The sequence below is a fragment of the Sinohyriopsis cumingii genome, chromosome 8, assembly GCF_028554795.1.
Source record: "Sinohyriopsis cumingii isolate HCF-2022 chromosome 8, ASM2855479v2, whole genome shotgun sequence".
In the NCBI taxonomy this organism is placed as follows: Eukaryota; Metazoa; Mollusca; class Bivalvia; order Unionida; family Unionidae; genus Sinohyriopsis; species Sinohyriopsis cumingii.
In genome coordinates, this window is record NC_142968.1 from 103,185,146 (window position 1) to 103,207,693 (window position 22,548).

At 35.7% G+C, this 22,548-nt stretch overlaps 1 protein-coding gene across 1 annotated transcript in view; it reads left to right on the forward strand.

Annotated features, from left to right (window-relative positions):
• The window catches only part of LOC149794269 (vitamin D3 receptor-like), a 152,436-nt gene that overhangs the window by 51,911 nt on the left and 77,977 nt on the right, over positions 1 to 22,548 (forward strand). The gene's annotated exons all lie outside the window — the stretch shown is intronic.

Here is a 22,548-nt window from a genome sequence, read left to right on the forward strand (position 1 = left end):
ATAAGACACTAGAGAGGAAAATATTGGGATCGCTTTCGTACAAGTTAAAGATAGGTTTTTATAACTTATGCTTGCATTTTCTCCCCTTCAGTAATTTTCATTGTTGATGCACTATGTGAATCATTTAGTCTATTTGGGGATATTGGTCCAGATGAGTCCTCACTGCTAGGGTGGTCACTGATGGAACTCAGGGAATACTAGACACTCCTTTGCTGAAATGACCATGTTAAGAAGGTGGAAGAAGAAAACTGGATGGCCCAGAATAAAACTGAATGAATGGCTACCCATGTTGTAAGAGGTGACCAAACAGAGGCAACCTGTTAGTCATGGGTTGCTTTTGGCATCACTGGAGGAGTGGATCCTGGTAGCTGCATAGAGGAGATGCACATGGTTGCCTTTCTGATGCAACAGTAACACTGTCCTCAACACCAGCTAGACATGTAGTCAGAAAGACCAGGTATGATGAATTGGCAAGTCACACAAAGCTTCACAGTCTTCACAAAAGAAATTCAGTTTCACTGATTTAGGCTCTGTGGCAGGCAAGGACTACAGGTGACAAAATAATCATCTTCCATTTTGGGAAATCAAACCAAGGCTTAAACCTGTAGTATGAGATCTGGTCTCAGAAGTATGAGGAAGCCAGCAACTCAGATGAGGAAACTTGGTAGAGTCAGCAAAATTGGCAAGTATTCATCGTCACTGATTCCAGTGATGAGAATAGGCATTAAACCAACCTTCCAAGTTACCTTTTGTAACAGCTGAAGTACTTAAAAGCTTCACTAGAAAGCTAAGAAGTGCAGAAAAAATTCTAGTTTGGGCCAGCTACTTGCACAGTTTAGCTATAAAGCTCACTCTGAGAATCTGCTTTGTTCAAAGAGGTTTGTGTAGATACCCTAAAAGGATAGGGCAGAAACCCATTTTGGTAGTTTCACACAAATCTCTTAAATAATCATGAGGTGTTGTTTGATGTAGAGATTTGGATGGCTTCTGTGAGACTGAGCTGCTCAAACATTCTCACAAGTGAAATCAGTCGACATTTGCCTTAAGAGCAAGTTGATTTCCACAAAGATTTGCATCCTGATTTTTGACTATGCCACTTTGCCTGTATCAATCTAAGGTGGGTTCTTTAACAGTCCTTTTGACCCTTTCATTCCTAATCTTTTGCAATGTTTCAGCTATCAGAATTATGTCAACTACAAAGATGGCTGCAAGTAAAAAAATCAGTCTGTCATAGATGAGGCAGAAGGTTCATCTCACAGAAGATCTCATGTGAATTGTCAAGCAGAACATTTCACATACTCCAGAGGCATCAGCTTCCCTTAGTTTAGGAAATTTGTAGATTTCTATAACTCCACTTAATACAGCTGGCCAATCATATGCCAGTACAGCGAAAGCAGAGGAGAAACCTGCCACATATACTGTCTATATTCAGACAGACATTGTATGACCAGATGGTCAGGATAAATTAGACTTGATGCCATCAAAACTTGTTAGCAGTCACCAAAACCAACAGTGAAGTAAATGACTCAACTAATCAGTGTAACAATTTAGCAATTAAGAAATCTAATAATTTAAAAAGCCACAAATATCCAACTTAAACAAGAGCAGCTTTCCCCAGTGTACATATAATAAATTTGACACATACGATTACCAGCTCTACTATCAAGGGTATAGCAAGTATGGACACTGGAGAGTCCCCTGATATTACACCAGGGAAAGCTTGCAGAAATTCAGTACTAATACATCAATTTTATTAAAATGTCTGACACCATAATACATTGGAAATGAAAAAGTTTTAAAAGGAAATATTGATGAAATTGGTCCTATACCTAAATAACATGATCCAATTGCTGTCTGCAATCCAGAGACACATTTTAAAAGAAAATGATAGTATTAATTTTAAAACTGAATGTCCTGATAGTTCAGGCTCCTGGAAGAGTATCCATAACCATTAGTAACAGAATTCCACACAGACAAATTAATCTCAGTACATGCTATGGTCATTGTGTGTCTATACTCAGAATTCTTTCACTTGGCTAAGTACCTCTCCCTCTAAGCACTCCAATCGATCAATCAGTTTGATTTAGCCTGATATCTTTAACAACTACCAACAGCATTTGTTTTACTTGTCAACTTTAATGGCCACCATACACTTTGAGGCTGTAAAGATGTCAATGAAACAGGGTAGAAAAAAAAAAGATTTTGTTTCAAAACACAATCTTTGCCTTCTATCGATAAATTGTATACATATATGCATCCTGCAGCAGGATTGGGCTCATCCATCTCCATCTTTTTTACCTGGCTATTTTTGGAAAGTTGGTGATGATGTATGCTATAGTTACCACTTTCCAATATACTTAAGAAGTAATATTCCTAAACATTAAGGGATCGGGCAGAGATGGAAATTGAACAAGGCAGATTGGAAATGTTTCAGTCCCTCTACAATTGAAATCTAGCAGCTTATTGTTTTGTCATTGTCGTCAATCCTTTACTCCTTAACTGTTATTTTCAAAGATACTCCAGGATGTCGCTGGGGATAAAATGCAAAAAACTTTGATGATAATGTGATTGCTAAATGTGTCAACAAACCATGGTTTGATGAAGCATGCAAAGATGCCATCAGAAGATGTAAAAAGGTTCTTTAAGTATGTCAGTGCCAAAACAACAACAGAAAATCTGAACAAATACCGCATATACTGAGCTAAAGCTTGTTATACCATTACAGATATCAAGGCAAAAACATGGAGCTCCATATCTCTTGGTTGAAGTCTCTATTAAATCATATGAAACGGTACAAAATAAATCACCGTCTGAAAGAAAAGCAACTTATCCAACATTTAAAGATTGTGCCCTTTGTGGCCATGTGGTCTATTAGGTGCTCACCTTTATTGAACATTCACATCTCACCTCTGTCTGCATTACAGGTCAAAATCTTGGCTCAACCAATGTGGGTATGAGAGAAGCTTGCCACCCTAAGCTTCCCTTGGGTCAGTGGTGCTTCCCGAGTTTTTTCTCTGTCAAAATATATTTGATACCATATACATCTATGTTCTTTTATGTGCTGACAAAGTGGCATTAACATTTGAAGAAATCTGATGAAATGGTCAAATCCATACCAGAAACTTAAAATACTCTAACTTGCTGAGTCAGTCTTGAAAAAGTCGTCACACGAAAATCTGTCTAAATACTGATGCTAGGGCAAAATCCTGTAAAGAAACATTGCTGTACATTTCAGATCTGCTGATGCTGAAGATGACAATAAACCTAAATTTAACTTTTTAAAAGATTCTAAAGATGAAGCATATGACATTTCAGCAGATCCACCTGATGGCCATTATCAACTTTTAAAACGTCAGATACAGCTGTTAGTATGCTGCTAAACATATCAGCAAAATTCAGAACAGGAAACTTGGCAATAAGCATGAGTGATGCAAGTAACTGGGAAGGACATGAAGTTGACCCTTTCAGCTATCATCCCATATCTTTATCAAACTGTACTTCCAAAAACCATGGAATGGATAATAAATGCTAGATTACTCTTTTATCTCGAATGCATCAAACTACTGTCAGCAAGTCAGGGTGGATTCAGACCCCAGAGAAGCACAATAGACCATATTGTTGAACTTGAAGTAGCTATTAGAGAAACTTTGTTAAAGAAAGAACATGTAGCCTTTTTAACTTAGAGAAATCATAGATTATCACCTACGTTGAAGTACAGGATACCTTTCTGAATGACATATTGAAGCTATGTCTAAGGTACTGCTTGTATATTTATTATGCTTTTTGTTTATAATTATTTGCAAGAAAGGGTATTCTTCCTGAATGATTGTATACTTCAGTTTTAAATTTTCATATTTTACCTTAAGGTGAGACCACATAGCCACTGCTGTGAGGATGTACCATAAAATGCTACTGCTTCATATATACATGTCTTGTATTTGAGTCAGAACCAGCCCCAAACTTGCCATCATATAATGTGCCAAATGATCTTGGTCTGTGCAGTTTGTTAAGAGTAATAAGTAGAACAATGTAGATCTTGATCTGCAGGTACATTTTTGCAGTGGCAGATCAGGGTCTATTCTGTTTGCATTTGACTTTTATGAAGTTGTATATGGTAAAAATATCCTGAAATGACTACTGAGGGCACTCCTTCAGTAAGCATAATACCTTATAATCCTTAATCAATACATACCAATAAGATTAAGAAATTCATTAGACTTTTTGCATTTGGATTTGGCACAGCACCTAAGCAGATATTAAAACCATAATTGCAATATGATTTAGTTTGCTTTTTTGCACAATTTTGGACACAATATGGGTAAAACACAAGCACATACACTTACAAAAAAGCATTAACAGCTGCAAAAACTGCACAGCTGGGGCAGGAGGTAGGCAGAAGTGTATGTTTTAATGTTTTGTATGAGAAAATAAATCGTACTCATATTTATTTCATGCAGATAGCGTTTGAAGTAAGGTAGCTCTAAGTTGTTAGAGTTTCCACCTTGGATGCAGGAGGCTGCAGGTTTGAACCCCGAGCCGAGTCATACCTAAAATTTATAAAAATGGTCCTTGCAGCTGCCTCCCTTGGCACTCAGCATTAAGAGGTCAATGTTAGGACTGGTCAGCCTGGAGTCAGGATAATGTGCCTGGGTGGGACATGTCACTGTGGCATGATCCCTTAGTGCCAGACATCACTATAAACTGCTATAATGTAGATTTCATTGCGATATGACTTAGTTTCTGAAAGCTATGTTAAAGATCCAAATCACACACTTACTCAGAAAATTTGATGTTATGTGAATGGCAGTTTAGGTGTGGGTTAATTTTTGGTGGTTTATAAATTGAATCCTGATTGGCTAAGCTGTATTGGAGGCGGAGGGTCCCAGATGAAATTCATTGTTTTAAGTAATTTCCCTTGTGAGAATAGTCAGTCTGAATTTCTGTGGGAAGCCAAGAAATTGACTCCGGGAAATAACTAGTATTTCTCATTTTAAATTGTCCAAGGGATGTGTCTGGAGGTTGAGGGACACTCACCTTTAAGCCACAAAGAGGATTGGTTGCATCAGAAAAATGCAAGGTTTTGTCTCAGTCATCACAGTTTTAGTAATTGATATATGTTAGTCATTATTTGTTGCATTTATTCATTTTAAACGCGTACATAAGTTTTCCTTGAGTTCAGACATTAATTGTTTGCATTCATTTGTCTTGAAAGTTATATGACTCGTGTATTCTGAGGATTTCATGCAGTACTTCCTTGCTTGAATTTGTTCGAATTTCAAGCATGTATTCTAGGAATTTCATGCATTACTTTTGATATGAAGCGTGAGAATAGGTGAATTTATCTGTCTTAGATAATATGAATCATGTTGGCTAGGAATTGACTTTACTATGTCCGGAAATGTATTGCCAATTAATTACAAGTTAGTAATTTATGTAATTAAATTGTGAATTTTTTTCAACCCAAAAATGTACGCCTGCTGACTGACCTAGTCCAGTTAGTGATTTATAGCCTACAGTAGGGTGTATTATAGTTTATTAAGATGTGTAGTTATGTTATGGTTCCATTTATTAATGTGACTAGCCAGGCATGGGGAAGGCATTAATTTATGGTAATAGGGTTGTGTGTATCAGCTGTCATGCTGTGAACTGACCCATATTAATCTTGGTTCTGTTGTGTTATGATAGGACAATATCTGATGTAACAAGAGTGGGAATATTATTTAATCCCAGGAAAAAACCTTACAAATATATAGGTTACCGGACGTTTTATTTATTTTAAGATGAAAATAACTCCACATTTGCACCACACAGTGGGAAATGAAAGCAGACAACCAAATTATGGTTGATGACCCAAAGAGGTTGGAGAGACAGAAGAGGAAAAGGAATACAGTGACTCTGACCTGTCACCAACATTGAATTCGGATGGACCAGATTATGCAGGGATGCTGAGCAAATAAGTTTGGTCATTCACTTGGTTTCATGATGAAATTTGTTTTATAGGTATAACAGTATGGCTAATTGCATTTCTTAATAGGTTGGTAATTTTATTTCTAAGAGAAAGTGTATCACTTAAAAGTTATGTTTGGTTTCATTTTGCATATGTAATTGATTAAAATTGTTGTGTTTTACATATGGAGGGTTTGTGTTCTATTCTGTATCTCTGCTCAGATCTCCATTGATCCATTCATTAATTTCATATTTTATTACCAGTATTTACTTGATCTGGGCAATAAAACCATGGATGTTCATCTCCTAATCAAACCAAAGAAAGGCTCTCCTAAAAGAGATAGATGGATCATATAAAAAGTACACATTTCTGGAGCAATTTAAAAAAAAATGTATTTGGAGTTAATTGAATGTTAATACCATCAGAAGCAAGGCTTAATTACACTTTATGTACTTCAGATATTGATAAATCTTGCTGAGCCTGCCTAAAACAATTTCATATTAGTGATCTGTTAATTATTTTTAACACATTCCTCATACAGCTCTTGTTATAATGTATTAAGCTGAGGTCCATGTTAAACTGCAGTCTAGTGACAGTTATACATGTAGTCATAATTTAAAAAAAAATTAAATATATTTGTTCACTTAATGGTATTTATACATGTAATTTTTTCCATAAGTGTTTCAGAAAGGAAATAAATATATAAAACTTAGCTTCATGGTTTTTTTCTTTCCTCCCATATTAAAATACATTTGATTGACCCATTTAAATACAGTGGTTTCATTTTGGTCACTGGGGGCCATAGCACTACAGCTTTATATCAGAATAACTTTATAGTTAAAGGCATTATAATAAGGGAGAACAGTAGCATTAGTTAGCGATTAAATCCTTTTGGAGCCTCTATGTTCTGCAAAACAAATTTCTATCTGGGTTACCTAGAATGAAAGTTCAAATTTTTATCTATATGCATTTTGGTGTGTCAGTAACAGGTTCTCACAGGAATCAAGTTGAGATGTGTTTATCTCTTGTTTGCTGAAGGGTAAAATTGGTATGATTTCTGGATGTGCTTGATAGTACTACAGTTTTGATCATTCCCCTAGGGGTGGTGCTCTAGAAGGCAAGGAGACAGAATGGCTGGAGGTGAGGGAGAAAATATCTGATGTGGAAACTACTGCTTATTATTCAGGCTGCTGACATAGCAGTCTTGAAAAATTGCAACAGATTCATTACATGACAGATTTACATGCACACTGAATTAAAGCAATGGAAGATACATATTCAGTGAAGATAAAAATAAAACATAAAATACAATGGTGTTATGACAGCTGTGGAAAGACTCCACAAGATCTCTTGACCGTTTTGTTCTCTGGACTCGAGTTGAACTTACTTTAACATATTTCTGGGGGCCCCGAGTGGCCAAGTCGTTTAAAGCGCTCTCTGTTACAGATCATTGCCATCTCACCTCTGTCTGCATGGGTTCGAGTCTCGGATTCAGCCAATGTGGATATGTGAGAAAACTTGCCAGTAGCTTCTCGTGGGTCAGTGGTTCTTTCGTGGGTCACTGGTTCTTTCAGGGGTTTTCCTGGGTTTTTCCTCCACCGTTAATACTGGCCGCCATATATAGCCTATTGTGTGCTGAAAAATGGCATTAATCCTAACAACAACAACAACATATTTCTGTTGGATGCAACTGCAACATGCATTATTCCAGAAGGGGCCTCAAGTGGCCGAGTGGTCTAAAGTGCTCTCCATGATGGATCACTGCCATCTCACCTCTGTCTGCGTCGGTTTGAGTTTCGGATTCAGCCAGTGTGGGTATGTGAGAAAGCTTGTTGCTAGCTTCTCGTGGGTCGGTGGTTCTTTCCAGGGTTTTCCTGGGTTCTTCATCCACCATTAATACTGGCTGCCATGTATAGCCTATCTTGTGCTGAAAAATGGCGTTAAACCCCACAACAACAACATTATTCCAGATATGCCAATGTATAATACACCAGAAGATCTGGGTCTGTCAAGTTTATAAGGACTAATCAGTAGAACAAACAACATCGAGCCTGATCTGCTATCACATGATGCACCAGCACATCTGGGTCTGTGTTGTTTGCTGTGTGTGTGTGATTTGGATTTTTAATGTAGCTTTTAAAACAATTTCGGTTATATCACCTCGATGTCTACAGTGTGGCAGTTTATAGTGATGTTTAGCACTGGGGCATCATGCCACAGACATGTAGCACAATGTCCCACCCAGTCACTTTATCCTGACACCTAGGTCTGAGGCCGACCAGTCCTAACACTAACCTCATAATCAGCTGAGTGCCAAGCGAGGCGGCTGTTAGTACCATTTTTGTAAGTCTTTGGTATGACTTGGCAGGAAATTGAACTTCACGACCTCCCACATCTGAGGTAGACACTCTAACCACTAGGCCACTGGAGTGGTATTTAGGACAAATTTGCAGTAAGACTTGACTAACATTACTGTACATAAGGTAGGTAATCATACTTCATTATATTGACATCTCATCTGGAGCTTTATTCCATGAATTGAATGGCTTAAAATGAGAGATAGAATAAAGTAACTTTCATAAAGCGTTACTTGTTAATTATGCCTTGCAGGTGCCTTGCTTGGGCTCAGCATTAAGAGGTTATTGTTAGGACTGGTCAGCCTCCAGATGTCAGGATAATGTGACTGGGTGGAAAATGATGATATATGTCTGTTCCAGTTCTAGATGTCACTATAAACTACCATACTGCAGACAAGTAACGATATGACTGAAAAACTGTTAAAAGCTATGTAAAAAATCCAAATCACACACACAAATGCACAAACACATGCATATACTTGTTAATTATTCATGTTTTAATTTTAATTTGTTTGAGTAAGTGAAGAACTTCTCACCACATGTCATGGGCCCTATACTTTAACATCAATCTCACAAAATCACTTGAAACTTCCAAAATTAAATACTGAACATTTTTGATGTATGTTGAAAAATTCCGTAACAGGATATGGAACCTATTGCCTGCACATATAAAAATGGCAAAATCTGTAAAACGTTTTCAGGAAATATATCTGACATATTTGAACCATGTACTTTGACTAATTTGTTTTACTATGTACTGTTGTCATTTGCTTCACCTTTGTACACGTGCAGTTTGGACCACCAACAGTTATGGGTAGATCTATGATGTGTTCAACATGATACTGTTGTTTTGTTTTTCTTTCTGCAATTTAATGTACATACATAGATAAATATTTATTTTGTTGAGGGCATCAAGGAAGACCAGATACATTTGTATTTAAATTGAGTTACCCGCATTTTTAATATATTATTGTTGTTGTTATAGTTGCTGTTGTTTGTGAGCTTATAGCTAAAAAGGGGTTAGCAAGATATGGTCCCTTTTTCATTTTAAACTTTGCCTTTGTTTTTTAACCAAATATTCTTCCATAACACATTATTGCCAGGGGAATCATTGTTGTATTTAAAAAAAATTGTTTTCTTCAATAATGATGTTTTCTGCACAGAAGTAATTACCGGTAACCTAGACAACCAGTAACTAAATGGCACAAATTCAATTTAGATATTATTTTTCTGTAGTTTATTCGTTTTATTTTATCATAAAATGCATTAAAACAACATCTGGTGGTTCTTAGAATAGTGAACGTAATCAATATTTTGTTCAGTAGAGAAACCATTAAATCAGTAGAACAGTTGTTTTATATCAAAAGCACAATATTAAAGGATATTTGTGTGTGTGCATGAAATAAACCATCCCACGCATAAATGATACTATTGATGAAGTATCAGGTCTTTACTTTCATATTATGTAGTATTGTACAAAATAATGTTTTACATTACTCTTCGATTTTCTTCTGTTGCCAGTACTCTTTGCTTTTCATAACTTTGAATTTTTGCAAAATGATTTTGTTGAGCCTGCCATGGCATCCTTGAATGTGGTGATACATCTGACTGCAATGGTAGACTCCCCAGATCAGGGTGATCAAACATCTTCAACACCATTAGCCAAAAATTTAAAGTTCATGGGCCATACATGATAAATATTTAGTAATTATACTTTAATTATAGAACTGACTTCTTGTATGAGTACAGGCCTCAGAAAAATGACACACAGGCTACATTTGGACCAAGGGGCTGTAGTTGGACCACAGAAAAATGACACACAGGCTACATTTAGACCAAGGGGCTGTAGTTGGACCACAGAAAAATAACACAGGCTACATTTAGACCAAGGGGCTGTAGTTGGACCACAGAAAAAATGACACACAGGCTACATTTGGACCAAGGGGCTGTAGTTGGACCACAAAAAAATGACACACAGGCTACATTTGGACCAAGGGGCTGTAGTTGGACCACAAAAAAATGACACACAGGCTACATTTGGACCAAAGGGCTGTAGTTGGACCACCCTAGTTTAATCTCATTCTTTAAGTATTTTTTCTTCTTGATTCAATTTTAATATAGTATCAGATTGGGGATATGACTTCAGTATGCACTTATTTTTTATCATGTATGATCCTGTTTCTTGGGTCTCACATTATATACTTGTTCGTGGCCTGAAGAGAAATTTGCCATTTTGAAGACAATACATGTATATGTCTGTATAATATTAATATGTGGTCAGCTACAAACAGCACAGATATGGATCTGATGGTTCATTTTATTCTTAAAAAAAAGTAATTCTACTCATCTTTGAAATTAGAAAACAGATAGCATACATGATCATTTATCACGTTATAAGGAGAGCAGAGTATATAATGCTTCTCTATACTTAAGAAGCTACTATACTTAACTAACTTGAATCATTTGGCTTATTCGCAGGATACACTGTCTTCACTCATTTGGCATATTCACAAGAGACATATTGTCTTCACTCATTTGGCATATTCACAAGAGACACATTGTCTTCACTCATTTGGCATATTCACAAGGGACACATTGTCTTCACTCCTATGGCATATTCACAAGGGACACATTGTCTTCACTCCTTTGACTTTAATTTCACAGGAAACTCCTCTTGCTTGTTCACATGAGACTAATCATCTTCACTTGTTTGGCTTATTCACAGGAAATGCGTCTTCGTTCGTTTGGCTTATTCACAATAGACTCGTCTTCACTCATTTGGCATATTCATGGGAGACTCGTATCGTATATACTTGGACTGCTCCGGTGGTCTAGTGGTTAGAGCGTCTGCCATGGATGTGGGAGGTTATGGGTTTGATCCCTGGCCGAGTCATACCAAAGACTTACAAAAATGGTACTAACAGCTGCCTCACTTGGCACTCAGCATTAAGAGGTTAGTGTTAGGACTGGTCGACTTGGTGTCAGGATAATGTGACTTTTGGGACATCATACTACATGTCTGCGATATGATACCCCAGTGCTTAGGTATCACATTAAACTGCCACACAGCACACATCGTAGTGATACGACTAAAAATTTTTTAAAGCTACCTTAAAAATCCAAAATGACACACACACATATATACTTGCTTAGAAGACTAGGCGAACTGCAAACTGCATAGACCCAGATCTGCCAGCACATAACGCACTAACATATCTGGGTCTATACAGATGATTGGAGTAATCAGTAGAACAGATGGCTTAGACCCTGATCTTCAGGTGCATTATTCTGAAGCAGATCATGATCTTTGTTGTTTGCAGTTTGACTCAACTTATTAGTGGGTATATATGGTAAATTTTTCAGCTGTGTTGCCACTTTGGACTGAGATTTACAGTCATAAAATTCTCATTATGGCAGGGTATCTGTTTTCATCAAATGTATCATAATAAAACTAACATATTAATCATAATAAACTATGAATTATTCATCAAGGATTAATTGTGTCTAAAGTGCAATATAAATTTCAGGTGGACTTCAGATGAACTTTGACCCTTGATTCATTTAATTTCCCTTTTGAGGCATGGTTTTATTTCCTGAACATAATAAAATGAACAATAATAATAATAATAATAATACTAATAATGAGGACTTTGTATAGTGCCTAATCTTTAGAAGCTCTAAGTGCTTTACAACATTAGACAGCACAGTATGACATAAAAAACATAATATTATTGCAAAAAAAACCACCATGAAATTTTAAAAAAAAACAGCATAAAAAACATGCTGAAAATATTTAAGGTAGGGAACATTATTAGGGCTTTAAGTATGTTCTTGCATTCGAAATAAGTGAGTATTAAGAGCACTGTCTTTGTGTCTAAGTTTAGTGGGCAATTCATTCCATGTTTCTGGGCCCTGGTTTGCAAAAGAATGTTGTCCATATGAGGAAACCCAAAATATTTTGTTTTCAGCAAATAAACAACAGGAAATGTTATCCTTGTTTGTTTCATTCAAAACTCTTTCATCAGATGTAAATTCAATTGATTTTATGCTGCTCCAGGAATTACTGCATTTTCCAGTAAATTTAATAAATTATGAGAGTGAATTATCAATGATGTTCTTTCATTCCACTTTCTGCTGTAGCAGACATGGATAACATTATGAACAAAGAATTTCATTGTCCATGTTGTGAATTTTTAGGTGTAATAGCATATTAACCCATCATGTGGATGAACCATGTTTGAATCCCACATATAGACGTAATATTCATTTTTCAAAGTTGTTTGCAAGGTTGTGCTTTCTTGTGTTAATATTGGACAGACAAATATGACTTATGTACTGGGCATATTTTCTGTGCGTGTCTTAATACACTGGTCAACAGTGAAATCATTACTGACTTGAAAAGGCCCTAATCTGTAGTATTTTGGTGTGCCGAACACGAATATAACCGTGAAAAATTTGTATTGGCTCTCGTTTTGAAGATATTCATATACCTCATTTTCTATGTTTCACTGTGTAAATTTCTCCAGTAGGACTGCAGCAACATCCGGAATAATGATGTAACATTGCATAATACCATCATGCTCACATCATCCACAGTTGATTGCATCATTTTCTGATGCAATGCAATACTAATGCCATGCGGCTGCTGAAGTAAGTTGACGTCAGCAGTGTACTATACATGTGTAGGCCTATTATACTAATGCCAGGCGGCTGCTGAAGCTGACGTAAGCAGTGTACTATATAAAGCCCAATCAGATAGGTTCAGCATTTAAAATATTTTAGACGTTGTGCGAGACAGTTCAAGCTACTGTTACATAAAACTTATTATTTTATCCATTTACGTACAATAAAGAACAGTAATGCCTCGAAAGTGTGTTAATACCACGGACAATTTTTGCTATATTTGTGGGGAAGTGACATTTGCCAACCAGAAGAAAAGTATCAATTCTCAAGTGAAGAAGGCATATCATCTTTACTTCGGATGCAAGGTTGGTGACCAAGACAAGCCTTGGGCTCCGCATATATGCTGTGCTACATGTACAACACAGCTTTCACAGTGGTTGAATTGCAAAAGGTCATCAATGCCGTTTGCAGTCCCAATGGTGTGGAGAGAGCCAAGCAACCACCTAAATGACTGTTACTTCTGCTTGGTTCCTCCTCTTTCCGGCGGAATAACGAAGCGAAAGAAGTCGAGAATAGTCTACCCAAACATTCCGTCTGCATTGAGACCAGTTCCACATGGTGAGGGACTTCCTATTCCAGAACCTCCAGCAGAATATTCTCTTGATTCATCTGACGAAGACAAAGGTGAGTCGACCTGTTCTTCTCCTGGTCCATCAGCATGCAGTGATCCAGATTTTCACTGTGGTGCATCATCAACCCCACACAGAATAACACAGGAAGAACTAAATGACCTGATTCGTGATTTGGACTTATCAAAGAACAAGGCAGAATTGCTAGGATCAAGACTCCAACAATGGAATCTTCTAGAAGAAGATGTCACAATTACTGCATATCGAAAGCGCCACCAGCAATTGGAGCCTTTCTTCAGAAAGGAAAGTAATCTGATATTCTGTTCCGATATTGAGGGCCTCATGAATGCTTTAAAAATCACTCATGACCCACAAGAATGGAGACTATTTGTGGACTCTTCGAAACTGAGTCTCAAGGCTGTGCTTTTGCACAATGGAAACATTCTTCCATCTATTCCAGTAGCGTATGCTGTCCACATGAAAGAGACATACGATAACTTAAGGCAGCTACTGAATTCCATTGAGTATAACAAGTACAGCTGGCACCTCTGTGGTGATTTGAAGGTAGTTGCCCTTTTAATGGGACTGCAGCAAGGATATACAAAATACATGTGTTTCTTATGCGAGTGGGATAGCCGAGCAAGGGAAATGCACTACATGAGGAAGGAATGGACTCACAGGCAGAATGTAGCCATTGGAGAGAAGAATATCCAACACCCAGCTCTGGTTGAGGCTCAGAAAATCTTGCTACCACCCCTTCACATCAAACTAGGTTTGATGAAGAACTTCGTGAAAGCCATTGACCAGACTTTGCCAGCATTCCGATACCTGCATGAAAAATTCCCTCGACTCAGCGAAGCAAAGATTAAAGAGGGAGTTTTTGTGGGTCCTCAGATTCGAGAGCTTTTCAAAGATGACCGGTTCAACAACTTGCTGGAAGGTGACGCGAAACAAGCATGGAATGCTTTTCGCCTAGTTTCTACAAACTTCCTCGGAAATGTTAGGGCAGAAAACTATAAGGAACTAGTAGAAGACATGTTGATGAAGTATAAGAAACTTGGCTGCAATATGTCTCTAAAGATTCACTTCCTTCATTCCCATTTGGATTTCTTTCCTAGCAACTGTGGTATTGTTAGTGATGAACACGGCGAACGTTTTCATCAAGATATCGCAACAATGGAACAAAGATACCAGGGAAAATGGTCCACTACAATGCTGGCTGACTACTGCTGGACACTCCTCAGAGATGCTCCCGAACAGCTGTACAAGAGACAGGCGAAGAAATCTAAGATGTAGTCAATGACTTGATTTTTTATAGGTAGGCTATTACAGTTGACCTTTTACTATTGGAATGCATTTCGTTATGTAAACATTAATTTCTTGCAGATTACAAAAAAACTAGAGCCAATTTTGCAATTTGACTGTCATATTCGTGTTCAGCACATAAAAATTGATAAGAATTGACTAATTTTATTTCAGTAACATGACTTTTGTAAAAATTTGTTGTCCAGTGATATTGGACAGACAAATATGAATTATGTACTGGACATATTTTCTGTGTTTTCTTGTTTTAATATTGGACTGACAAATATGAATTATGTACTGTACATATTTTCTGTGCTTTCTTGTCTTAATATTAGACAAATATGAATTATGTACTGGGCATATTTTCTGTGCAGATATACAAGACATGGAGACATAACATTAAGCAGATGACATTGTTACCATAAGACATCGACTGCTGAAATCTGTCATGCATAAGCCAACATGTTAGAATATAAAAATTTAAAGAAAAAAATTCTTGTTCTAAGTGAGTAACATATATTTCATCTCAAGGGTGAAAAGCTGTGTAGTTTCAGTGACTCGATGAAATATATTCATTATTAATATGCAAAGAGTAAATATCATTACGTTGTTTGTTCTACTGCTGACTTCTAATAGTAATACATACTTTGCATCTGCCAGTCCATTATGCGATGGCAGACCTGGGTCTGTGCAGTTTAAACTTGGACTCGACTTATATGCGAGTATATATGGTAACCTTTGCCTTTTTATGAATGGTATCTTGCAATTAGTCTTTCTTTCTCAACAAACTTGTTTTATGTGTCTGAATGATGTGTTTGATCTTGCCGTTCATTGTGTTAAATTTAAATCACGTGGACTTGATAAGATCTCTGACTGCATCTGATAAATTGTGTTTCAAAGAACACAATGGCAAGAGAAAGTCAATTAAGGTATGTTTTGGAGATCCTGTAGGAGAATTGTACATTATTGATGAGAGACCCTGGTTCTTCGTTCATAAGGTTGTACACGGTACTGTATGTATATAAATTGTACCGAAGTACTTCATAACAGAACATCAAATGTGATTTGTAAGATTTAGATCCAAGAAATCTTGATAGTACTTAATGTTTTTGAAAATTTTCTACTACTTTATATTAATATATCTCTGGTGTACTTAAAAGTATCTTCAAATAAAAATTTAAAATAAATTTCAAATTTCTCTTGAAAATAAATTGAAAGATTTCTTGTTACTTTGTATCTTTTTTGGCGACTTTTATGTATATTTTGACATCAAGGCAAAGACAGATGCACTGTGCCAAAAAATGGTACTTCCATACATACTCACTTATACGTCAATTCCAACTGCAAACTGCACAAAGCCAGATCTACCATAGCATAATGTGCTGGTAGATCAGGGTCTGTGCATTTTGTTAGGATTAATCCATAGAACAAACGACAATTATACCATGGTCTGTAGGCTCATTATGCTATGGCAGATGAGGATTTTTGGCTGGATTGCAAAGCAGTTCTGACTTCTCCATTGATATATCCGAGACTATCATGACTTACTATATATGGTTTATGAGTATATTAGGACTCACCATATACAGTATATGATTATATCAGGATTCACTATTTACAGTATATATCATGACTTACTATATATGGTTTATGAGTATATCAGGACTCACTGTATACATTACATATCAGGATTCACGATATACAGCATATGAGTATATCAGGACTCACTACATACAGTATATGAGCAAATCAGGACTCACTGTATACTGTACAGTAGATGAGTTTGTCATGACTCACTATATAGTAGATGAGTTTGTCATGACTCACTATATACAGTTGATGAGTATATCAAGACTCATGATATACAGTAGATGAGACCATCAGGACTTGCTAAATGTGATGAATATGATGATGATATGAGTATATCAGGACTTATTTTATACATTAGATGAGTATATCAAGACTATACAGTAGATGAGACTATCAAGACTCACTAAATAAAGTATATGAGTATATCAGGACTCACTATATACAGTATATGAGTATATCAGGACTTGCTATATATAGTATATGAGTATATCAGGACTCAATACATACATTAGATCAGGACTCACTATATACAGTAGATGAGTGTGTCAGGACTCGTTATATACAGTAGATGAATATACAGTATATATCAGTACTCGCTATATACAGTAAATTAGTTTTTCAGGACTTGCTATATACAGTAGATGAGTCTATCAGGACTCACTATATACAGTAGATTAGTCTATCAGGACTCACTGTATATAGTAGATGAGTCTATCAGGGCTCACTATATACAGTATACGAGTCTACCAGGACTCACTTTATACAGTATATAACTTGTTGAATAATTTCTATCCTTGAAGTTTTATCACCTCCGAAGCATTATACCCATTGTATTTTATTCTGTAAGGGGATTGGATTGGTGTTTTACATCACAGCAGCACAATTGGGTTATTCAGTGCTGAGGTAAATGGAGTAAAGTGTCTTGCCAAAGGACACCACAGAGGCTGTCACCTGGGCTGTTTTGATAGTAGAATTTGAACCCAAATCCTTTTGGTCATGTGTCTGGAATGGTGACTAGTAAGCCACAATGTCTTTTTTAGGGGTGTGCTTGTGGTAGCTGAAAACTTAACAGTTTGAATTCTGTTTATTGTACAATAGTCGTACATTGTATAAGAAGTTATTTGAATAATTTATAAGGGAAGTTTCCAAATATGGAGTATTTGAAAAAGATATGGGCATGTAAATATGATGTGAGAATCTCGTGCATTTGTTTGATTCCTTAGTGTAATTTTGAAAAATATCACATGTGCTGCAATTTAGCATCCTAGAATAGACTCTGCACTTTTCAGATGTTAGGGTGTAAAGTGATCTTTTGTAGTGAATGAAACCAGAGAATCTGAAAATATGATGAACCTTAGCTGGGTAACTGCATTACCCTGACACATAGGGGAGCCATGTATTGAATCCTGTACTGTCGAGGTAGGGAGCAACTGTTTTACAACTGTGCTGTCAATGCCCAGTTGAAAAATCAGAGAGACTTTAACAAAAAGTGGACAAAGCAGGCATATATCACCATTTAAAATGACCAGATGTGGCAACAGCACAAAATACATGCACCATGTTTGCTTCTTTATAGATCCAGATCTGCTGTTTCATTATGGATTGGTGGATAAAAGCCTTGTGGTGTCCGTTGTACAAGTTTTTCTCCTGTTTCAAATGTAATAGGAAAATACAAATTAATAGTTAATCATGTGTTACCATTATATGAATGCCATCTTTTGCTTGCAGTTAGGAGATCAGTTGGTTTTGTTACAAAGTCAGAAATATAATTTTGAAATTATTACAATATCCTGCAGAAGGATTTGACAAAAGGTCTTATAACTTTAACTGTTCTATCCCCAGATGATGTATAGAATAAAAAGAATTTGAAGAACATGAAAGCACATCATGAAAAAAATACAGGAGAGTCTGTTTGCTTATTTCTGTGTGACTTAAAAGTAGCAGTACTATTTTTTGTTGTTGACATCACAGATTTTTTCTGCTTTCTTTCAAACAGAGCACTTGCTGTGCATAGCTTTTTATGGTCAGATCAAATGTTTAGTTTAACTGATTTGTGTATCAGAAATACTTATGCCAGTTAGAGAAATATGGTATCATGTTGTCTCCAGTGAAATCAGCTAACTTGATTTACATAGAGGGTATTAATGGTTAAGATGGCAGTTTTTAAATATGAATTTGAATTTGGTTTAGTGAAAAGAATTCATTAAACAAGACAACTACAACAAATACTACATGGCAGATCAGAGTTGAACCATGCCTTTTGAGGTTGGCGACATGTTGTAGTCCTGAGTATACATTTTATGATCAACCAACCAGACAGGAACAAAATCAATATTCTCCAATGAGTCTGCATGAATTAGCTTTTGTTATGGAGCAGAACTTGTATTCAAAGCTATATTTATTGGCATTTATTTTCCAGAGAGAATTTATGAATTGAATATCAGTCAAGCAGTGATAATTTCCTGATAAATAGTTGTAATAAATGCTTGCTAGTTAGCTTTTAAGGTTGTGAATGATGCACTTCATGGAGTTTTTAAATATTTTGATAACTTCATGTGAGACAGCTTGAGAATTTTTTAGACTAAGCAAAGATGAAGTTACATGATAATACAATACTTCACGAATGCCCTTATGAAAATTATGATACAAATTGTATAATCTATATCTTTTTCAAGGTTACTCAAGCAACCTATTCAATCACATTATTTGTGAAGGTTCAAAATATTTAGATTCTGTTTATCAAATGGTAATAACTGCTACTTTATTAAATAAAACATACAGATTAGTGGAGGGAAACAAACTGAACTGCTTCACAACTCAGACTCTTCAAAACCTGGCTGTACATATTCCGAGGTTTCCTAGGAAACCTCGGACAAATGTTCCTTGGAAAAACCTTAGAGTATTGGTTGCTGACTTACAAGGACAAATTTTTTTAAAACCAATGTCCAAGGTTTTTATTGTCAACTGTCCGAGGTTGACCTTGGACTTCCAAGGTTTTTTGTAACCAATACTCCGAGGTTTCCTAGGAATCCTTGAACAAGTCCATGGTTATCAAACATTCTGAGAATTCCTTGGACATATTGTTCGAGAATTCCTTGGACATATTGTCCGAGGATTCCTAGGACATATCATCCAAGGATTCCTAGGACAATTATCATTCAAGGTGTCCATGGACATATCGTCCGAGGTATCTTTGGATATATTGTCTGAGGTGTCCTCAGACATATCGTCTAAGGATTCCTCTGACACCTCCCTGGCATAAAACATCAGACCAACAATAATGAAGCAGATATTACAGAATATAGGAATACATTTTATTTTTAATTTGTTCAACATGTACAAATAAAATTTTTAAATTCTGTTTATTTTACAATAGTCATACATTGTATAAGAAGTTATCTGAATTTTTTATAAGGGAAGTTTCCAGATATCAAGAATGCTCATAAGATTCCTTTTAAGTGCCAAATTGTCCATTTAATTTTGAAAATCCATCCACCTGTATACTGGTTTCATGATGGTTTTAGCACTTGACTGATTTTCTTGTTTATCATCGCCTCTTTGATATTCTGCCATTTCTTTTGGATCAATTCTGTAAAAAATATATTGGTTAAAAATGTAAAATGTGATGAATTAATAAAACAAACAGTACACATATAATATAACTGTTATTGGCAGCTTTCAATTTTCAAATCGTGTTTGGAATTCTTTAGTTCTGAAAACAAGGTATTAAACCTGAAAATGCTATATTTCTATAACTGTTCTTTGAATTTGGAACCAGCATTTTAAACTTTTTATAACAAATACAGTCAGGATTATATTCTGTTCCTGGCTCAATGCCTGACAAGTTCAAAATAATGGACCATTATTTCACTGTCTACTCCAATGCTATATTATCGTGGCAAATGGGATTTTCGGATTAATTTTGGATATGCGCCGTCTATCGGTTGTTTATAGAGGTAAAGTTGTAGCTAGTAAGGACACAAATATTTTTTTGTGCAATTTCCTCTAAAATGTCAACATTTGCTATAAGTTTACTATGAAAAAGAATAAACACCACTTTTTGTAATATGTGCATGCAATTATGTTCATCATACAAAACTCCAGTTGAACTTGCTTGCATTGGCTTTGATTACGAGACAAAACGTTGCTTATGATCCTACTTATCCTACACAAATAGGAGAGCAATAATAGTTAAACCATTTTTAAAATCAGTAATATTTCAGTATTAATAATAATATTAATAATAGATTCATTTATATATATATATAGTTTTCTCTGCCCACATTGCACTTAAAATGCAGACTGAGGGATATATATTTTTTTATTTATTATTTCTGCTGTTGTTATCGTGGATTTCAACTTAACGGACATAAGTAGTATTCAATTGAGACATTGCATCCTTTATTTTGGTGGAAATATTCAGCCAGTGTTGGCATGGACATTCCATCTTATCACTAAATTGAAATTTATGTTAATTATAATATGTGTGTGCTACCATATGTAAGTTAGGTAATACCGCAATAATACAGAGTTGTTCTCCCATGGTACTGTAATCTGAGTCAGCCGTCAATATTATGCAGTTTAATTTACATTTACATGATTGGATTGACCAAGATTTCTTACTGGAATAGATAGAGGGAAAGTCAGAAACTTTAAAATTTGTCTCAATACAGCAATAACATAGGTTTTAATATGCACCGATAACAACATTAAGTACCGCGATAATACAGCGTTCCAGGCTACTGTAATCAACCTTAAAAGATATGACATAATGCTTGTTGTTTAGAAATTTTTTAGCAAGTTTGAAATTGGCTGGATCTTTACCATACCTTGGACTTTTTGGGCATTACTGTCTTAGTCTATTTTGGTGTTGCCATCTTGGTGGTCTATTTTGGCGTTGCTGTCTTAGCCTGTTTTGGTGTTGCCATCTTGGTGGTCTATTTTGTTGCTACTGTTTTAGTCAGTTTTTGTGTTGCCATCTTGGTGGTCTATTTTGGTGTTACCATCTTTGTCTGTTTTGGTGATGCCATCATGCTGGTATATTTTGTTGCCATTGTCTTAGCTGTTTTTGGTGGTTTTGGTGATTGTAGATTCGCATCTTTACTAATGTTTCAACACTGAATTAAAAAAAATGTGCAAACTTTTCAAATAATATGCAATACATTCCATTTTACTAGTGATGGGAATTGATTACTTGGGGGAAAAATACATATGTCCATATTTATTGCTAAAAAATTGTGGTTTGGCATGTTGGCCTTTAAAACTAAAAATAATAATCATTTTAATTATGTAACCTGACATCCTTTGTAAAGTTAAAAGATCAGTGATGCTTGCATTTTTGCAAATTTGTATGCAACAGGTAAAATAGAGCATGAGGTTTGTATAATGGATGCCTTATTTCCTTTTCAATTAGACAAACATTAAAGAAATCCAATTTAAGTACTAATTAATATCATCAACATATGACATGCATGAGCATTAATTGTTTTAATATGGTGCACAAATTTACACTCAAAATGAAGGGCATATACTGTCTGGGTTTGCAAGGTCTATAAAATTGTTTAACAGTGGCCATCATGTGATGTCATGAATCACTACCTCGTATCTCAAAGTAGAATGCAGCAGCAATTTTGAACAAACGCACGATAATATGGCAGGCCAGTACAGTTATTTAAATTATAAAATACTGTATTTAAAGAAAATAGATAAAGTAACATAGCTTTTCATCTTTATACTGAAGCAGTAATGAATCTGATTGATTGCTTTGTACATTTTCTTGCTGCATAACAACCTATACGCATGGATGTTATGTTTTCCTCTTACATGGCATTAACACTATTCATAAACCTATTCTTCTGATTGAATGCACTATAATAATTATGTACACAGTTATTCTAAGATCCATTTTCGAGTCATTAAATATTTTTCAGATTTTATTATTCAACAGTTTTAAACATGGCTTCATTTTTATGGGGTTAGTTTGCTTTGCTCTATTCAAAATAGGCATAGTTAAATAATTTAACTGGTTTAAACTCAGAGTGTAAACATTGTTCAGATTTATGTCATTAATAACTTTGGAGGTCATTTTCTTTGTAAA